The sequence below is a fragment of the Schistocerca nitens genome, chromosome 6 (assembly GCF_023898315.1).
Source record: "Schistocerca nitens isolate TAMUIC-IGC-003100 chromosome 6, iqSchNite1.1, whole genome shotgun sequence".
Classification (NCBI taxonomy): Eukaryota; Metazoa; Arthropoda; class Insecta; order Orthoptera; family Acrididae; genus Schistocerca; species Schistocerca nitens.
This window is the reverse complement of record NC_064619.1, coordinates 358,460,763-358,482,086: the sequence shown is the minus strand read 5'-3', so window position 1 is coordinate 358,482,086 and position 21,324 is coordinate 358,460,763.

Sequence of the window (21,324 nt, the reverse complement as noted above, 5' to 3'; positions counted from 1 at the left end):
TAAATTCACTGTCAGATTATTCATATTGATACCGATAGAAAGTATAAAGTGTTTTGGGCATATGCAAGGTTCCTATTATTGGTGAATTAGTCAGTAAACTCAGTTCAAGATTGATAGTAGGCTCACACATGTTGTAATAAAATGAATAATTACAGTTTCATATGACATTATTAGAAGTGATTTTAGCCTTGGGGTATCAATTGGCTACATTATGTGTATCCACAAACTTCTCATAAAGACTTTATGTTCGAATTGTTTTGGCTGTTGTTTTGTTTTTATGCACTTTGTTCATAGTGGTATAGCCTCTCACAGTATTTCAACATTATATGTCTATGTATATTTCTATTGTGTTGTAGCTCCCACCAAATGATTGGTTTTTTGTTATTATAATACACTGTAATACCACTGGATGATTTAATTGCAACATGTGATTATTGTATTACATAACAATGTATACAGTATGCAGTTAGTCATTAGGTTATACTGTTTGTATTTTTGATCTTCATGTATGGACGTTCCTGTTCTTGTGCTGCTGCTAGTGTGAATGATTCATAGTAGTTGCATTTGAGGTTATAATAATTCACCATTACATGCCATTGTACAGGGGATTATAATTAAAGTTAAACACTCAAACCGTTGTAGAAATAACATTACTGGTCAGAACGACGTCAAATTGCAACGGCATATTATCAGAAGAGAAATAAATAGTTAAAAAATTTAGCAACAGATGGCGCTGTAAGCGATATAATTTAACAGTGGTTGACTACAAATGACAACTGAATCATACAACAATGCGTAAGGTGTAAATCTGACACTAAACGAACTGTACTACTCAGAGAGCATGGGTGTACAGGTGTGATACTGTTAGTTATGTAAGCCCATCCACCACAGAAGGGTCATATCACATCGGAGGCGAAAAATCCGTTTTTAATCGTCCTGAGGCCAAAAACCGCACAAAAAGCTTCAATCAAAATCACATCGGATAATTAATTGCGGTGTGACTGACGCAAAACATGTTCAATCTGCTGTACACCGTTTTCTACAACATACTGAAATCGAGAAACAGCATGTTCCATAGTTGATTGAAGTGTTTCTGGGGTCATGTTCAGATTGTGTTCGCAATGTGTGACTTCAATGCAGCTAAGTTTCCAATCAGAACACTGAACACATTTTTCAGATAGCCCCACAGCCAGAAGTGACACGGATTAACATCAGGTGAGGGGGACGGCCAGGCTGTAGGAAAATTGCAGCTGATAATGCTAGCATTTCCGAAATGGCCCTTCAGCAGCTGCTTAACTGGATTTTCAATGTGCGGACATGCGCCATGTTGCATGAAAATGATCCCCTCCACACATACACGCTGTTGGAGAGCTGGAATGCCGTGGTTTTGCAAAAGACACTCATAGCGCTTACCATTGACGGTACAGGTAACAGGACAAGAAGCACCTGCCTCTTCGAAAAAATATGACCCTATGATAGATGATACCGTAAATCGGCACCATTCAATGACCTTTTTAGGGTGAAGTGGTACTGCCTGATTTACGTGTCGATTTGCCGTTGCCCATATGCGACAATTCTGTGTATTGACATATCCTGTCAGATGGAAGTGGGCTTCATCTGACGACAAAATCTTGCACTGCCAATCATTTTTCACTTCCATGCGAGCAAGAAATTCTAAAGTAAAGGTCTCTCTTGCTGGATTGTCAACAGGAATATCTAGTGCATATTCTGAAAGGATAGTAAAGAAGGATGTTTCGTAGGATCTTACGCACCATACTCACCGCTATATCCAATGTTTGGGTAATTCTCCAAGTATTACACGTTTGCACATCACCACTCGTCTCCTTCTGAATTGCTGTGGCCACTGCTTCCACTGACGTTGAATCAATTAGTTTCCTTTCTCTACCAGGTTGCACACCAAAAGAACCCGTCTTTTCGAATTTCCGAATCATTTTCTCCAGACCCACGGCAGTCATCGGACCAACGCCTTTGTTCAAACCCTTCAATGTAATGAACTTCTGCAGAGCGACGTGTGCACAGTCACCTTTCTTGTCACACAGCTTTGCAAACAGAGCGCGATCTTGCATTGAGACAGTCATCGCAGTCGCGAAAGGAGGAAAAGCTGTGTACCCGGCGTGTTTATACCAACTTCAATGAGTCGTGCGCATGAAGATGTTTTCATTTACGTATTCTGACACGTACAGTGCCATCTGCCATCTATTGATCGGTTTCCACACTATTTTTTTTCTTCCATACGTTTTCTCCCTTCTCCGATAATATTCCGTTGCTATTTGACGTCATTCTGACCAGTGGTGTTATATCTACAGCGTTTTGAAAGTTTAACTGTAATTATAATCACCCTGTATATTGTCATATGTTTAAGTTCTTACCATATAGCCAATTTGTTTTTATTATGTGACATTAAGGCGGGAAAATTAGATCTATGAGCTTCAATATGAAAAAGGAGAAAATACCTCGACAAATTAAATTAAGTGGAACGGGAGTAGAATGTCAGACATATGAATTATGTAGGCAAACACGAACAGAGAATATTCTCATGCGAAAATTACCATCTAAATTTTTGTGCTTGACGTGTAATACTAGAGTGGACAAAGATTATTCATTTCAGGATGGGTGAAAATAGACTGTCATAAATTGAGAAGCCTCGAAGGAACATATGCGGATATATCACATTACAAATTGCTATCCTGTGCCAAAGTTTTCGTCTCAGGTTATCAACTGTACTCAACGTTCTTCATTACTCGTTGACTGTATTTCAATCCCTGTCTTCCTCTACAGTTTTTACCCTCTACATCTCCCTCTAGCGGAGCTGTGGAATACTATGATGTGCTCCAGACATTCATTCTCAGAAATTTCTTCCTCAGATTAAGACCTATATTTGATACTTGCAGATTTATCTTAGCCAGAAACGCCGTTTCTTCTAATAGTAGTTTGCTTTTTATCTCCTTCTTCCTCCGTTCGTCATGGGTTATATAATGGCCTAGGTAGCAGAGCCCCTTAACTTCATTAACTTAGGATCCCCAATTCTAATGTTAAGTTTCTCGCTCTTCTAATTTTTCCTTCTTCTCAATAGTTTCGTCTTTTTTCGATTTACTCTCAGTACTTATTTTGTGTACATTAGACGGCTCATTTTATTCTACAGATTATGCAGTACTTCCTCACTTTCACTGACGATTGCTATGTCATCACCTAATCATATGATTAGTATCCTTTCACAATGGACTTTAATCCCACACATGAACTCTCCTTTTATTTTCGTCATTGCTTCTTCGATGTTCAGAATGAAGAGCAGGAGCGAAAGACTACATCCCTGTCTTACACTCTTTCTAATTCGAGCATTTTGTCCTTCGTCTTCCATTCTTATTGTTCCTTCTTTGTTCTTACATATATTTTATGTTACACGTCTTTCTCTCTGCATTACCACAATTTTTCTCAGAATTGCGAACATTTTACAGTATTTTCCACTGTCGAACACTTTTTACAGCTCGACAAATCCTATGAACGTACCTTGATTCTCCTTTAGTCTCACTTCCATTATCAACCACAAAAGTGAGAACTGCCTCTCTGTTGCCTTTCCCTTTCCTAAAGCTGAACTGATCGTCATCTAAATCATCCTCAACTTTCCATTCTCCTGTATATTATTCCTGTCAGAAACTTGAGTGCATGAGTTGTTAAGCTGGTTGTGTGATAATTCTCGCACTTGTCGTCTCTCTCGTCCTTGCTGACTTTCGAACTGTGTGGATGAAGATTTTTCGATTTAATAATGGTATATCATCAGTATCATACTTTCGACCCACAACTTGAATATTCGTTTCGTTACCCTGTCGCCAATGATTTTATAAATTTCTGTGGAATATTATCTATCTCTTCTACTTGAATTTACGTCGTTCAAAGCTCTTTTAAATTCTTATTCTAGTACTGGATCCACTATCTATTCTCTGTCGACTACTGTTTCTTCTTCTATCGAATCATCCGACAAGTCCTCCCTCTCATAGAGGCAACCATTGTACTCTTTTCATCTATCCACTCTCTCCTCTACATTTAATAGTGGACTACCCACTGCACTCGTAATGTTACAGCCTTTTGTTTGCTTTCCGACAATCATTTCGTTTCCTATTTCTTCATTTGGCCTTAGCGTCCCTGCACTTCCTAAGGAGTCTTGTATCTACTTATTCGTGAATTTCCCTGGACGTTTTTCTTACTTCCTTCTTTCGTCGATCAACTGAAGTATATCTTCTGTTGTCCATGGTTTCTTCGCAGTTATCTTCCTTGTACTCCGTCTTCCTTTCCAAATTCTGTGACCTTCTTTTTTAGTGGTGTCCACTCCTCTTCAGTTGAACTGCCTACTGAGCTATTCATTATCGCATTATCTATATCCTCAGAGAACTTGAAGCATATCCTATCAAACCATAGTAGTTCCGTATCCCACCTCTTTGCACATTGATTATTTCGGACAATTTTGTTAAACTGAAGCTTAATCTTCATAGTTTCTAAATTGTGACTTGAATCTGTGTCTGCTCCTGGGTATGTCTTACAATGCATTATACTATTTCGGAATATCTGCCTGACAATGATGTAACCTAACTGAAGTATTGCCATCTCTTCCGGTTTTTTTCGGATATGCCGCCTCCTCTTGTGCTTCTTGAACAGATTATTCACTATTACTAACAGATATTTGTGGTAGAACTCAATCAGTCTGTTTCCGCTCTCGTCCCTACTACCAAGCCGATACTGTCCTGTACCACTTTCTTCTACTCTCTCCCCTAGATCCGTATTCCAATCTCCCATGGCTACTAGATTTTCTTCTCCTTTACGTACAGAATTACCTCTTCAATATCCACTTATAGTCTATCTCTTCATCCTCTGCTTGCGACGTCGGCTTGTATACCTGCGCTATTGTTGTCGGTATTGGTTTACTGTAGATTCTGAAGAGAACAACCCTAACACTGAACTGTTCTCAGTAACACACTCTCTGCTCTACTGCTGCTGTTCTTATTACCCTATACTCGTCTGATCAAAAATCGTGGTCTTCTTTCCACTTCACTTCACTGTCCCCCACTATATCTATACTGAATCCTTGCATGTCTCTTTTCCGATTTTATAACTTCTCTGTCATATTCAAACTCCTGATACTGCATGCCCCGGCTCGTAGAATGTTATCCTTCCGATTGTTATTCAGTGTAATGTGGTTACTTATTATGTGTCTTTAACGCAGTGGTTTCCGTTGCCTTCTGCATCGTCATGCCGTTGATTATCGCTGATTCGTCTGCCTTTTAGGTGCAAGAGAGTGCCCTTAACCTCTGTCCGACCCTCCACTCCCTTTGGCTACGAGAGGGGCTTCTTACGCCGGAAGTCTTCGGTCACCATTGTTTACGATATTTATTCAAAATTTAAGGCGTGGCGGGTTTCGAACCCAGGACAGAGTACTACTAGTAAGGCACGCTACCCCTCGGCTACGGATGCATTACCAGATCATAATACATAGGAGAATTCAGTGAAAACTAAACGCAGACATTGTGAATGCTTCAAGAACAATGGAATATTACTACAAAATTAAATTGAAGAGTGCGTACTAAATATGTCGCAGAATTTTAAGCAATAGCTTTGCAAGATCTCTTGCACTGCAAGAGAGAAATTCAAGAATGACAAAGAAAGGAGCAACGCAATTGTATTCGGTCGAAACGTTATCCATAAGACAGTTTCATAGCATCCATACATTGCCAGGTGACACTTCACCTCGTGGCAATCCTCCCAATAAAACCTTGTATAAGATGACAATATACACATTGAACGAGTGGTCGTAACAGGAAAATATGTGATAGCTAAATAAATAGAAGAAAATAGGAATTAATGGGAGAGTACGTTAAGCATTACCAAATTATATAACTTCTGGGAGCTTTTCTTATTACTAGAATGCTTTGTGGTGGTCTAACAAAGAGCTGACGTAACTGTTCTAAATCATGCACTACATACAACATACAGAATTGAACTGTGTTGGGATAAAAGCGTGAGTTATACGACCTGTTTAGTTGTTCGTAGTGACGTTATTGCTTAGGTAACAATGTTTTGGAGTCTACAATAGGCAATAATAGTTGTCCTGAATCTTACCGATGAACTCTAGAGTCAGTAAATGGTAATATGTGTAAACGTTAGAGGAGAGTGTATCTATCACATACCAGCATTTAATTTCATTTCTTTATTGTTTAAACTGAGAGCTTGGATGCTGTCAAGAGACGAAAATGGATTTCGTGTACCGTCTGAGTGCAGATCCGTGGCGATTACAGTAATGGAAGTGGGTAGAGATTCTTAACAGGACCTCGAGGGCAACAGCGAGTCTGACTCTATTTGAACAACTAAGTGATTGCGGGGATGATGCAAAAGGCCTTCGGCCTGCCGATGAAGTGTGCTTCAGATATCTCGCACGCCATCGACTGAGCTCATAACATAACTGAGATACAGGGGTAACACTGGCTCGTAATCCAAAAGCGGAAAATCGATCGATCCAATCATTTATTGGAAGGATCAGCCATTACCACTAGATACATTCTGCGATCAAATTACTTAGCTTTTATTCAACAGAACGTCTGCAGAAACTGTCTTGCTGTGTTACTACAGACCCACTATCAAATTATATTGATTAAAATAGTGCAGGACTAATACACTCCTGGAAATGGAAAAAAGAACACATTGACACCGGTGTGTCAGACCCACCATACTTGCTCCGGACACTGCGAGAGTGCTGTACAAGCAATGATCACACGCACGGCACAGCGGACACACCAGGAACCGCGGTGTTGGCCGTCGAATGGCGCTAGCTGCGCAGCATTTGTGCACCGCCGCCGTCAGTGTCAGCCAGTTTGCCGTGGCATACTGAGCTCCATCGCAGTCTTTAACACTGGTAGCATGCCGCGACAGCGTGGACGTGAACCGTATGTGCAGTTGACGGACTTCGAGCGAGGGCGTATAATGGGCATGCGGGAGGCCGGGTGGACGTACCGCCAAATTGCTCAACACATGGGGCGTGAGGTCTCCACAGTACATCGATGTTGTCGCCAGTGGTCGGCGGAAGGTGCACGTGCCCGTCGACCTGGGACCGGACCGCAGCGACGCACGGATGCACGCCAAGACCGTAGGATGCTACGCAGTGCCGTAGGGGACCGCACCGCCACTTCCCAGCAAATTAGGGACACTGTTGCTCCTGGGGTATCGGTGAGGACCATTCGCAACCGTCTCCATGAAGCTGGGCTACGGTCCCACACACCGTTAGGCCGTCTTCCGCTCACGCCCCAACATCGTGCAGCCCGCCTCCAGTGGTGTCGCGACAGGCGTGAATGGAGGGACGAATGGAGACGTGTCGTCTTCAGCGATGAGAGTCGCTTCTGCCTTGGTGCCAATGATGGTCGTATGCGTGTTTGGCGCCGTGCAGGTGAGCGCCACAATCAGGACTGCATACGACCGAGGCACACAGGGCCAACACCCGGCATCATGGTGTGGGGAGCGATCTCCTACACTGGCCGTACACCACTGGTGATCGTCGAGGGGACACTGAATAGTGCACGGTACATCCAAACCGTTATCGAACCCATCGTTCTACCATTCCTAGACCGGCAAGGGAACTTGCTGTTCCAACAGGACAATGCACGTCCGCATGTATCCCGTGCCACCCAACGTGCTCTAGAAGGTGTAAGTCAACTACCCTGGCCAGCAAGATCTCCGGATCTGTCCCCCATTGAGCATGTTTGGGACTGGATGAAGCGTCGTCTCACGCGGTCTGCACGTCCAGCACGAACGCTGGTCCAACTGAGGCGCCAGGTGGAAATGGCATGGCAAGCCGTTCCACAGGACTACATCCAGCATCTCTACTATCGTCCCCATGGGAGAATAGCAGCCTGCATTGCTGCGAAAGGTGGATATACACTGTACTAGCGCCGACATTGTGCATGCTCTGTTGCCTGTGTCTATGTGCCTGTGATTCTGTCAGTGTGATCATGTGATGTATCTGACCCCAGGAATGTGTCAATAAAGTTTCCCCTTCCTGGGACAATGAATTCACGGTGTTCTTATTTCAATTTCCAGGAGTGTATTTATACATAATTGCTTAGGGAAAGATATTTGCTGTCCTCACTAGCAGGAGGCTCATAGATTAGAATATCGATGGCAAAAGACAAACACGCGTCTGACCTGTAGCCAGTAGCGCACTTACCAGTACTGTTCTTGTAGGAGGAATGATGTCAGCCTTGTGATGTCGTATTACCACACACTGTTTAGGATTATAACAATGAGGATAATTACAGGAATAAGTCACTATCGCCTCATATGGACAGTTCCTTTAGTTACAACTTTCGGGTCTTCATCAACTTTCTGCCAGATACAAGAAAAGTCAAAGTTTCAGGTACACCTTAAAAGTGTGAACTTAGGTATTCAATTTTTAGTACGATTGCGAGTGCCTGTTTGCGGTCCTGGTACATATCTTCATCCCTGGGCCACAGAACCGTAGCGCGTTGATAGACAGAAAACATAGCCGGAAAGGCACAAAAAAATTAAATGCCAACTTTGTATTTTAAAGGCTAAAACTGTAGCTTTGAGGCTACTCCCTCGTACATAGCTGGTGAAAATAACAGAATGGTTCTTCAGTATTGCGGAAAAACAGAAACCGCTGAACTGTATACTCAAATACACACAGAAAATAGTTGTAGTATTGTAGGGCTCACATATAGAAGACAAATTATTTATAGCGAAATAATAAAACTACAGAATTATCTCTGATCGCCATACTTTCAGAGACTAACTGATGGTAACATGGCAAATACATTTCTCCTGTTATGGCTGCTATTGGATGAATACAGCTAAATAAAAATGAAGAACACATCGAAAGATGTTTGGTTTCTAGTTTGAGGTGCCACCAGTACATATTATCCCTGTAAGCCTCTATATTTACGGCCTCTCTACATTTTATGCAATGAATTTGGCACCACACTATGTATTTTAACTTACTTTCGAAAGCAAACGTAATCAGTCAATGCAAGCTATTAATTGTACCTTTTAATTATAAATACTTTAATACTTATGATGTATCATATTTTTTATTATACATCCTTCAAAATTTTGATCGTAAAATGGTCCTGATTAGCGGTGAAGATTGGTCGGTGAACATACTCCAAATGATCTTCCGTTATCCACTATAGCCACACTTGCCTTTAAACTGGTGAAGACTTGGTTACCCCATAAGGAACAGAATTTACTAACTCACGCACACTCACTTTTATGTTGAGAAAATATTTCAAATAGTCATTAGTCAGCACACTTCCCACAAAGGATTAAAATGTCAAGTATGATACCGAGTGCATTCCATTTAGCAATCTATATTTGGCTAATGAGTGATAACGAGGAATTGTAAGGGAATATAGACTTATCACCGCACAGACATACTGTTTGTAGCTTTCCAAATGCATTGAAGCTGACAGACATCATTTATTGCAATAATGTGGTATTTACAGGTAATCACTCTGTAACAGTATGCTTTCTCAGAAATAATAAGTTCACAAAGGTACATGTATCACATAGGAACAACCGAAATAATGTGACTCTTGAAATTTTCCCGGCGTATCGAATATTCCATAAGATTTCGGGATTGCAGACGGATCTCATCGACTTCTTTCCACGATATTTCGGCTGCCAACCTTACAGCCATCTTCAGGCGAGTGTTTGACACTGGAGATTGCTAGTGTAAGTCGCTCTATTTATACTTAAAAGTGCCGCAGGCGCGCATGCGCAAGTTACCGTAGCATGCGCGCCACCTGTCGATTCCAAGGCCCTCTACAATATTACTGCATCTATGGAGCGCCAACGAATGCATGAAAAAGGTAAAACATGCACACAGATGTGTCCAAAACAATAAAAGGAAAATTTCAGTATTAAATTTAAAATTACTTGTCGCTCGACATGTCAGAAGCCATAAAAAGTTTTCTTTTGGTTGAAATTAAAGAAATCAACGGGTCCCAGGCCTTATTCAATAAAAAGCCGCCATCACGATTAATGAGATTTTCCGCTAAACGTATTTCGACGGATTCCTTCACAACTGAATCCCAGAAGGATCTCGATGGGGCCAAGATTTTCGTGGCCGAATAATCCATAGTATGTCCTGTGGATATACAATGTTCGGCTATTGCGCATGCGCATGCGCGCCTGCGGCACTTTTAAGTATAAATAGAGCGACTTACACTAGCAATCTCCAGTGTCAAACACTCGCCTGAAGATGGCTATAAGGTTGGCAGCCGAAATATCGTGGAAAGAAGTCGATGAGATCCGGCTGCAATCCCGAAATCTTATGGAATATTCGATACGCCGGGAAAATTTCAAGAGTCACATCAAATACCTCTTCGGGGAGGAGATGGCATCTAACATCCAGAAGTTGGATAAGTTACGAAACAAACGCATGAGATTGTTAAGTGCTTTATGTTTCTTACTGAAATGCCGGGATAATGGCCTTATTCCAAAGTTCGCCAGAGTGACACATTTTCTCAAGACCGCCGCTGCGAAGTTCATCACTCGTAAAGCAAGTTTAGCCCTTGTGAAGGAGAGGATACGCTTTACTCGCCGGGAACTGGACATGGTTTCGAAAGAGCTGTTTTATTTGCATATGGAGATTGCATCTAATCTTCCTTCCCTCTCCTGGGAATGGGTCGATGGTGTAACATGGGCCAAATCAGACTGGGTCCGTCAGGAGTATTCTTTAAGGCAATCATCGAAGTTCGACTGACTCTCAGCAACGTCACGACAAGAAGATGTTTTTCGACGCTCTGTGGTAAATTTCACGGATAAGGATTTAGACAACGTGACACTGTCGGTACTTGGGAAAGGTCTGAACTTCGCACCGACACCTAGGACCTTACCTTTAACAGATTGTATTAGTGCTGTTGAAGAAGCTGTCAGGCCTCTATCCAGTGAAGCAGCAGAAGAAATCAGGCGGGAAACATGTCGCGCCCTTACGAGAACTCGTCCTCAGAAGAGCAACATTTCTTCAATGGAAAGGGCTGCGCTGCGCAAGTTACGGGAAGATCCTCAGACGGTGGCCCTTCCGGCGGATAACGGGAATGCTACTGTGCTGTTGCCACGTGATATGTATGATCAGAAGATATATAGTTTGCTGAGTGAGACAACGTACAGGAAGCTTGATAAAGACCCTACTCGGAAAATAGAAAGGAAAACGTCAGAGTTGCTAAACTCCTCTTCTCTGCCGCAAGAAGTTGTGAAAAGATTGAAACCTCACAGTTCTATTCCACCTAGGTTATATGGTCTTCCAAAGATCCATAAGGATAATGTGCCCTTACGCCCCATAGTGAGCAATATCGGTGCTCCAACATATGATTTATCTAGTCATTTGGCATCGCTACTGAGACCTTTCGTTGGCAAATGTACGCACCATATTCGCAACTCTGCGGACTTTATCAACAGACTGAGAACACTACAGCTGAAGGATTCGGACTTGTTAGTAAGTTTAGATGTCGTTTCACTCTTCACGAGGGTCCCTCTTTTGGATTCATTGTCACTTATTGGCAATAAGTTTACGGCCGATATAACGGCGCTGTTTCACCATGCCCTGTCCTCTACTTACTTTCTATTTAATAATGAATATTTTGAGCAACTTGACGGTGTTGCCATGGGCAGTTCTCTGTCCCCTCTGGTAGCCAACTTTTATATGGAAGACTTTGAGGAGAGGGCTCTCGATTCGGCGATGTTGAAACCAACAGTCTTCTGGCGGTACGTGGACGATACCTTTGTAGTGTGGCCTCACGGTGAAGAAGAGCTTTCACGGTTTTTACAACATCTGAATTCCATCCACACAAACATTCAGTTTACGATGGAAGTTGAAAAGGATGGTTGCCTACCATTTCTGGACGTCATGGTTAAACGCAGGGTGGATGGGTCATTGGGCCATTCTGTCTATCGGAAACCCAAGCATACGGATCTGTACCTACAGGCGTCAAGCTGTCATCACCCGTCACAAACTATGGGTGTTCTTCGAACGTTGGTGCATAGGGCACATGTCGTGTCTGATAAAGACAGCCTTGCAGACGAATTAGAGCACTTGAAATCGGTATTTCAACATAATGGATATTCTGCACATCAGGTCAGTACTGCTTTAAGGAGTAAAAATCGTGACCACCCACAAGATCAAGAGGATAAGGAGGTGTTTAAGACCAGATCATTTCTCCCATATGTCGGGAACATTTCATCGAAAGTAGGCAGAATTTTAAGGAAACATCGTGTGAAAGCAATCTTCCGGCCACCTACAAAGACTCGTGCTCTCCTGGGCTCAGCCAAGGATGATCTGGGATTACGAAAGGCTGGAATTTATAAAATACCTTGCGAGTGTGGGAAAGCCTACATTGGTCAAACCACACGCACAGTACACGACCGCTGCGTTGAACATGAGCGCCACACTCGCCTTTTACAGCCCAGTAAGTCGGCCATAGCCGAACATTGTATATCCACAGGACATATTATGGATTATTCGGCCACGAAAATCTTGGCCCCATCGAGATCCTTCTGGGATTCAGTTGTGAAGGAATCCGTCGAAATACGTTTAGCGGAAAATCTCATTAATCGTGATGGCGGCTTTTTATTGAATAGGGCCTGGGACCAGTTGATTTCTTTAATTTCAACCAAAAGAAAACTTTTTATGGCTTCTGACATGTCGAGCGACAAGTAATTTTAAATTTAATATTGAAATTTTCCTTTTATTGTTTTGGACACATCTGTGTGCATGTTTTACCCTTTTCATGCATTCGTTGGCGCTCCATAGATGCAGTAATATTGTAGAGGGCCTTGGAATCGACAGGTGGCGCGCATGCTACGGTAACTTGCGCATGCGCGCCTGCGGCACTTTTAAGTATAAATAGAGCGACTTACACTAGCAATCTCCAGTGTCAAACACTCGCCTGAAGATGGCTGTAAGGTTGGCAGCCGAAATATCGTGGAAAGAAGTCGATGAGATCCGGCTGCAATCCCGAAATCTTATGGAATAACCGAAATAATATTTTCAAACGTACGTATGTTCTGCATTTTGATTTAAAAAACCTACCTGTTACCAACTGTTCGTCTAAAACAGTGAGCCATATGTTTGTGACTATCAAAACGCGAAAAACATTCATATTTCTTTACGTACTACACGACTATGTTATAAAAATGGGGGTTCCTATTTCAAAAAACACAGTTGATATCCATTTGACCTATGGCATATATATATATATATATATGTGTGTGTGTGTGTGTGTGTGTGTGTGTGTGTGTGTGCGTGTGTGTGTGTGTTCTCTCGGACAATCTAGGAAATGTATTCAAAGACATTGCGAGGACCCACAAACCCATGGACGAGTGTACTTCATTTACAATGAATATGGATCTAATCCTCCCCCCGCCCCCCCCCCCATTAACCATAGACCTTGCTGTTGATGGGGAGGCTTGCGTGCCTCAACGATAAAGATAGCCGTACCGTAGGTCCAACCACAATGGAGGCGTATCTGTTGAGAGGCCAGACAGTGTGGTTTCTGAAGAGGAGCAGCAGCCTTTTCAGTAGTTGCAGGGGCAACAGTCTGGATGATTCATTCATGTGGCCTTGTGACACGTTTAGGTACTGCGAACGGCTGAAAGTAGGGGGCAACTACAGCTGTAATTTTTCCAGAGGGCATGCAGCCTTACTGTACGTTTAAATGATGATGGCATCCTGTTGGGTAAAATATTCCGTTGGTAAAATAGTCCCCCATTCGGATCTGCGGGCGAGGACTACTCAAGAGGATATCGTTATCAGGACAAAGAAAACTGGCATTCTACGGATCGGAGCGTGGAATGTCAGATCCCTTACTCAGGCAGGTAGATTAGCAAATTTAAAAATGGAAATGGATAGGTTAAAGTTAGATATAGTGGGAATTAGTGACGTTCGGTGGCTGGAGGATCAAGACTTTTGGTCAGTTGAATACAGGGTTATAAATACAAAATCAAATATGGGTAATGCAGGAGTAGGTTTAATAATGAATAAAAAAATAGGAGTGCTGGTAAGCTACTACAAACAGCATAGTGAACGCTTTATTGTGGCCAAGATAGACACACAAGGCCACGCCTACTACAATAGTACAAGTTTATATGCCAACTAGATCTGCAGATGATGAAGAAGTTGATGAAATGTATGATGAGATAAAAGAAATTATTCAGGTTGTGAAGGGAGACGATAATTTAATAGTCATGGGTGACTGGAATTCGAGAGTAGGAAAAGGGAGAGAAGGAAACATAGTATGTGAATATGGAGTCGGGCTAAGAAATGAAAGAGGAAGCCCCCTGGTAGAATTTTGCACAGAGCATAACTTAATCATAGCTAACACTTGGTTCAAGAATCATCAAAGAAGGTTGTATACATGGAAGAACCCTGGAGATACTAAAAGATTTCAGATAGATTATATAATGGTAAGAGAGAGATTTAGGAACCAGATTTCAAATTGTAAGACATTTCCAGGGGCAGATGTGGACTCTGACCACAATCTATTGGTTATAAACTGTAGTTTAAGACTGAATAAACTGCAAAAAAGTGGAAATTTAGGGAAATTGGACCTGGATAAACTGAAAGAACAAGAGGTTGTACAGAATTTCAGGGAGAGCATAAGGGAACATTTGACAGGAATGGGAGAAATAAATACAGTAGAGGAAGAATGGGTAGCTTTGAGGAATGAAAAAGTGAAGGCAGCAAAGGGTGAAGTAGGTAAAAAGAACAGAGCTAGTAGAAATCCTTGGGTAACAGAAGAAGTATTGAATGTAAATGATGAGAAAATATAAAAATGCAGTAATTGAAGCAGGCAAAAAGGAATACAAACGTCTCAAAAATGAGATCGACAGGAAGTGCAAAATGGCTAAGCACGCATGGCTAGAGGACAAATGTAAGAATGTAGACGCTTATGTCACTAGGGGTAAGATAGATACTGCCTACAGGAAAATTAAGGAGACCTTTGGAGAAAAGAGAACCACTTGCATGAATATCAAGAGCTCAAATGGAAACCCAGTTCCAAGCAAAGAAGGGAAAGCAGTAAGATGGAAGGAGTAGATGGAGGGTCTATACAGGGGCGATGTTCTTGGGGACAATATTATGGAAATGGAAGAGGAGGTAGATGAAGATGAAATGGGAGATATGATACTGCGTGATGAGTTTGACAGAGCACTGAAAGACCTAAGTCGAAACAAGGCCCCGGGAGTAGACAACATTCCATTAGAACTACTGACATCATTGGGAGAGCCAGTCCTGACAAAACTCTACCATCTGGTGAGCAAGATGTATGAGACAGACGAAATTCCCTCAGACTTCAAGAAGAACATAATAATTCCAATCCCAAAGAAAGCAGGTGTAGACAGATGTGAAAATTACCGAACTATCAGTTTAATAAGTCACAGCTGCAAAATACTAACGCGAATGAAATAACTGGTGGAAGCCGACATCGGGGAAAAGCAGTTTGGATTCCGTAGAAATGTTGGACCATGTGAGGCAGTGCTGACCCTACGACCTATCTCAGAAGAAAGGTTAAGAAAAGGCAAACCTACGTTTCTAGCATTTGTAGACTTAGAGAAAGCTTTTGACAATGTTGACTGGAATACTCTCTTTCAAATTCTGAAGGTGGCAGGGGTAAGATACAGGGAGCGAAAGGCTATTTACAATTTGTACAGAAAGCAGATGGCAGTTATAAGAGTCGATGGACATGAAAGGGAAGCAGTGGATGGGAAGGGAGTGAGACAGGGTTGTAACATCTCCCCGATGCTATTCAATCTGTATATCGAGCAAGCAGTAAAGGAGACGAATGAAAAGTTCGGAGTAGGTATTAAAATTCCTGGAGAAGAAGTTCGCCGATGACATTCTAATTCTGTCAGAGACAGCAAAGGACTTGGAAGAGCAGTTGAACGGAATGGACAGTGTCTTGAAAGAAGGGTATAAGATGAACATCAACAAAAGAAAAACGAGGATAATGGAATGTAGTCGAATTCAGTCGTGTGATGCTGCGGGAATTAGATTAGGAAATAAGACACTTAAAGTAGGAAAGCAGTTTTGCTATTTGGAGAGCAAAATAATAAAATGTAGACTGGCAATGGCAAGGAAAGCGTTTCTGAAGAACCAAAATTTGTTAACATCGAGTATTGATTTAAGTGTCAGGAAGTCGTTTCTGAAAGTATTCGTATGGAGTGTAGCCATGTATGGAAGTGAAACATGGATGATAACTGGTATGGACAAGAAGAGAATAGAAGCTTTCGAAATGTGCTGCTAGAGAAGAATGCTGAAGATAAGGTGGGTAGATCACGTATCTAATGAGGAGGTATTGAATAGGATTGGGGAGAAGAGAAGTTTATGGCACAACTTGACTAGAAGAAGGGATCGGTTGGTAGGACATGTTTTGAGGCATCAAGGGATCACAAATTTAGCATTGGAGGGCAGCGTGGAGGGTGAAAATCGTAGAGGGAGACCAAGAGATGAATACACTAAGCAGATTCAGAAGGATGTAGGGTGCAGTAGGTACTGGGAGATGAAGAGTAGCATGGAGAACTGCATCAAACCAGTCTCAGGACTGAAAACCACAACAACAGCATGGTTCTAGATGTTTTGTATATACCCGACATCCATGAAACGTTTACTACTGAATGCAAACAGATAATAGTTAGTATAAAGCTACCTAAACTAGTGGATGAAGTGCATGCTGATGTGGTCTAATTGCATGAACCCTACACCAGGAACGGCCAAGTAGTCACGCTTGCGATTGCCAAACTAAAGAACAGAAGGCCCCTGGGACGAGTACCTACGGTGTGGAAAACAGAAAATACAGTCAATATTAAAATTTAGAGGGAAAGATCCGTCAGATCGAAAAACGTGTAGACCTACATGCTTAATTAACCCCTTGGCCAAGGTCCAGGAACGACTTCCGTGCGATCGCTTGCAAACGCACAGAGACTGTCTTTGCCTTAGTCCGCATCCATTCGATGTCAGTGTTGGATAATCTATATATGACTCATTGAATAAAGTACTAACCACAACAACACAGAAAACAATTACGCAGTGGCTATTCTTATAGGCACTCCGGGCGCCTTTGATAATCTCTTGCCGCGCGGGATTAGCCGAGCGGTCTGGGCGCTGCAGTCATGGACTGTGCGGCTGGTCCTGGCGGAGGTTCGAGTCCTCCCTCGGTCATGGGTGTGTGTGTTTGTCCTTAGCATAATTTACGTTAAGTAGTATGTAAGCTTAGGGACTGATGGCCTTAGCAGTTAAGTCCCATAAGATTTCACACACATTTGAACATTGATAATGTGGTGTGACATGCAATGTTTGCACGACTCACAGAAATGCAGGTACCTAATGCCCCCTAGGTAGCCTCTCGCAGGGGGTAACAGGACAAGCTAATCGAGACTATCGGACAGGATATTACCGAGAAGCACCAACTCGTTAAATGGCGGATGGATACCTGGAAAATGGAACGAGAGAGAAGCGATAAGGGCCGTAGAGTACATCAATTCTTCCTGGACATCAGGGAACATCTGAGACTTAGCCATGTCAAGGCCCTTACACTGCGCACTACTTGTACATGTAGGGAACATGGATCTCCCGAACACATCCTTTTTCACTGTCACCGTCACAGAGCTTATAACATTACCGTCTGCTTCTGCTATACAATAACCTTAAAGTTGGAGGCAGGTCGTGAAATAAAAACTATCTCGTTAAAGTAATTATGGTGTAAAGCAACGGACCAGTGTCACCCCCTGAGAAGAATTTTGTTATGCTGACCGTGTTGTACCTAACAGGGGTGGCTTATCGGAAGTGAAAGTCAGAATTACGTAAATATTTAAGCAGTAGCAAACAATATTTTACCTATCTACACTGTTCAAAGAGTAAGGAAAAACGGTCGCCAGCCTAATTAGGCAAGAGAATTATTGACATTCTTGTTTAATAAAATAAGTATGAGTAACTTTAACGGACAAACAGAACCTATATTTTGCCAGACGCGAGTTCAATGAACACTGGCACCTGCATATGCTAATGTTAAAATAAATGCTAACAGTTATAACATGGCTATTTGCATAATGGCCACAGAGAACGACATATACTTTTCCCTTCAAGGCTTATTCAAACTGAATAGTCTCAATAATATTACTATCAATTTTGACTGTAGAATCATAAAATAAGCATAGGTTCAATATTACTTTTCATACGTTTTCCCATCTTATAAAAAAATTGTAAACACAGTTCACTGCAAAATTATGAACTGGTCATAAGTTAAGTCTCTCTCTCAGCTAAATACTTTTCTGTTGAGAATGAAAGTTAAATGTATTTCACTAACAAAAATTTCTCACTGAATTTGGATAAAAGAAGTTACTCTTTCATAGATAGTGGTCGTTCTATTAATTGTTATTAACATGAGCACAATAGACAAACTATACATCCTGTTACTACATTAATATGCACTTTCAATAGACAAAAGAAACCAGTTCTTAGCAAGCACCTTTTCTACCTAGGCCAACCACAATTTGCGTGCGCTACTAAGTTCCGTTCCCGAGAGGAACCACACTACCTTTTCCATACAGAATAATTAAGAATTCTAAGTCAAGGTCAGCAGTCTACATATCAGCAAACAATCATTTAAAACAAAACATATCATTTGCACATATAGGTAGTTCTAAAAAAATTATTTGAATAAATTTATTTAATTTTAAAGATAACCAACGAGATTATATGAGGAAGACAAATGATCATTTGCTCTTATTGTGCGTATTACAGAGATTACACTTCATTAGAGTATCGAATTAATCGTACACCAATTACAGAAGTTCAACGATATGATGTTGAACAAAATAGAAAGCTAAATGAATCAACAAAAGGTATGTAGTGTGGTAAGGTTTCAGGCAAATCCAACACTTTCCATGAAAACTCTGACATGATAAGCAAATCCAGTAGTATGTCACATAGCTCCGAATAAATCGTGACATTAAATTAACCAAAGTAATACGAGTAACGAGTGAGCAAATGGAATACCACAGACTAACACAAGAATGCCTAATGCATGTCATACCTTCCCACCGTGGAACAGACGCAGTTCCGAGGGGAGAAACGAGAACAGAAGCCGAGAGCGGAACCGTGTTAAGCTGGAAGTCCCTACGATAAAGGACGGACGGACATCCACGTCGCCAGCTAACCGCTAGGCTAGGACCACACCACCCGCAAGTTTTAGCGTGAGACTTTTTCGCGTCTCTGTTACGTCAAGGCCACCCCCCAGCCCATGTTAAAAGCTAGAGCACTCCAGAAGAACAGTATAGATCTTACGATAACACAAAAAGGGCTACACCACCTGCAACTTTAAGCGTGAGGCTTTTTCGCCTCTGTGTTACGTTAGGACCACCCCCAGCCCATGTTAAAAGATAGAGCCCACCAAAAGAACAGTATAAATGTTACGTAACACTAAAGGACCACACCAGCTGCAAGTTTTTGCGTGAGACTTTTTCGCGTCTCTGTTACGTTGCAAACTTTAAAAACATTACCCCACCACGAAAAGTATAACGTTTCTCATTGGATCGACAGAATTTTTGTAGGTGGAGCTTAAGGTTAACATTGAGACCCTGATTGGTCAGATGAAAACACAGCCAGATATTTTTTTTAAACCAACTTCCGTAAATTGTAGTAAGGAGAAGTTATGAGGGAGTTTCTTCCGAGACGTCGAGGTGAGCGGAGCTGCGCCGGCCGCCGCCCCCTGACGAACACCGACAAGGTAATGAACGCACGCGATGCGGCATTTTTGAGTGCATAAGGCTTCATTCAGAACTGCAGAAGTCTCATCTGTTACATCCTCTTTTTGCGTAATACCAGTGTCGATCGTCAATTAAAGCTCATGGTGTTCACATTTGCCACTTGAAGTAAAAATCTGAAACGCGATGATTTTTCTGTTATATAGTTATTGAGAAGCCACATCAGCCACTGTAATTTACGAAAAGTTAGATAAGTAATTAAAGATAATTGAGGGTCACTGTAGACCATTTTGATAGTTTTCTCTCTTGTGAAACTTAGTATAAACCTAGATTATAGATGTGATATGGCATAGGTCATCCTTCGATCCATTGCCTGTACTAAAACATTTCCTTTTATCAATAGTGCAATTTATAAACAATGTTTTCTGAGTTGAATAAAATTTCCAATGGTAAACTTAACTGCTTTTTCGACGTTATTTTACCAGCTAACTAAAAATAGGAAAGCCTTGAACCCCTTCCACTAAATTTAGTTAGTATTAAGATTCTTTGACAGGGAGTGCAGTGGAGCTGACGCTGAAATTATTAAGTATTTGGTTATATCATCGCTAGTCTCACTGAACTCTTCTGAATTCTACATGTCATGTGTGGTCTGGCGTCTCCTTTCCAGCAACAGGTCCCAGGTTCAAAGTAGTCAATTCCCTAAAAAACACGCTCAGAGTGTCGTTGTGTGAAAGTGGTAGGGAGACAAGATATAGAACAAACAGACACCATGCAGAATGTTTAGAAAATGGCGACCCTGCCAGGATGGTAAAATACCATGATTGAAGGTCGACCACATGCCTAAATAGGTCAGGAAAATATCCTGTTGAAAAATTTTCGTAATAAAAAAATTTTTTTTGAACGTTATAAATAGTCGGAAACAGTAGCTGCAGCGATAGATAGTAATAAAGTATTCAATAGAAAGTGAGTCTGGCAGAAACAATAGCATAATTAAGTTGTGAATTTTAATATCTTAGAATTAAGTTTTCTCCTCAATGCAAGCGCACAGGTGGTGGATACATCGTTGACAAGTTTGTTCTGACCCAACAAGTAAGTGGATGGTTTGTCAAGTCGTGTGAACAAAAAGTTTATGAGACGCGTGAGATCGTATGAGCGCATGTTGACGCGAAGTAGGGCGCGTGAATTGCTTTTAAAACAGAAAATAAGGGATTCGGAAAGATTAGCAACGGCAGATCGAGACCTTGACCGAATTGAGGTAGAGACCCAGCATGAAAAAGGACAGAGAATAGAGGACAGTACAACAGACGGTGCAGTATCGCGAGAAATAGGACAGATAACGCACCATAACGAGGATAATATACGCCAAGGCACAGAAAACCTACGTCAGCATACGACAGAGGAGCAGGAAAGTAGAGAGACAGTCGATGAGGATTCTAACTTGCGTCTTGAATACGTAGAACCCATAGTACAAGTAATCAGAGCTCCTTCACCACAGAGTACAAGGAATGCGAGCAGAAACGTGTCACAGCACAGTTCGATGCAATCGGTTGC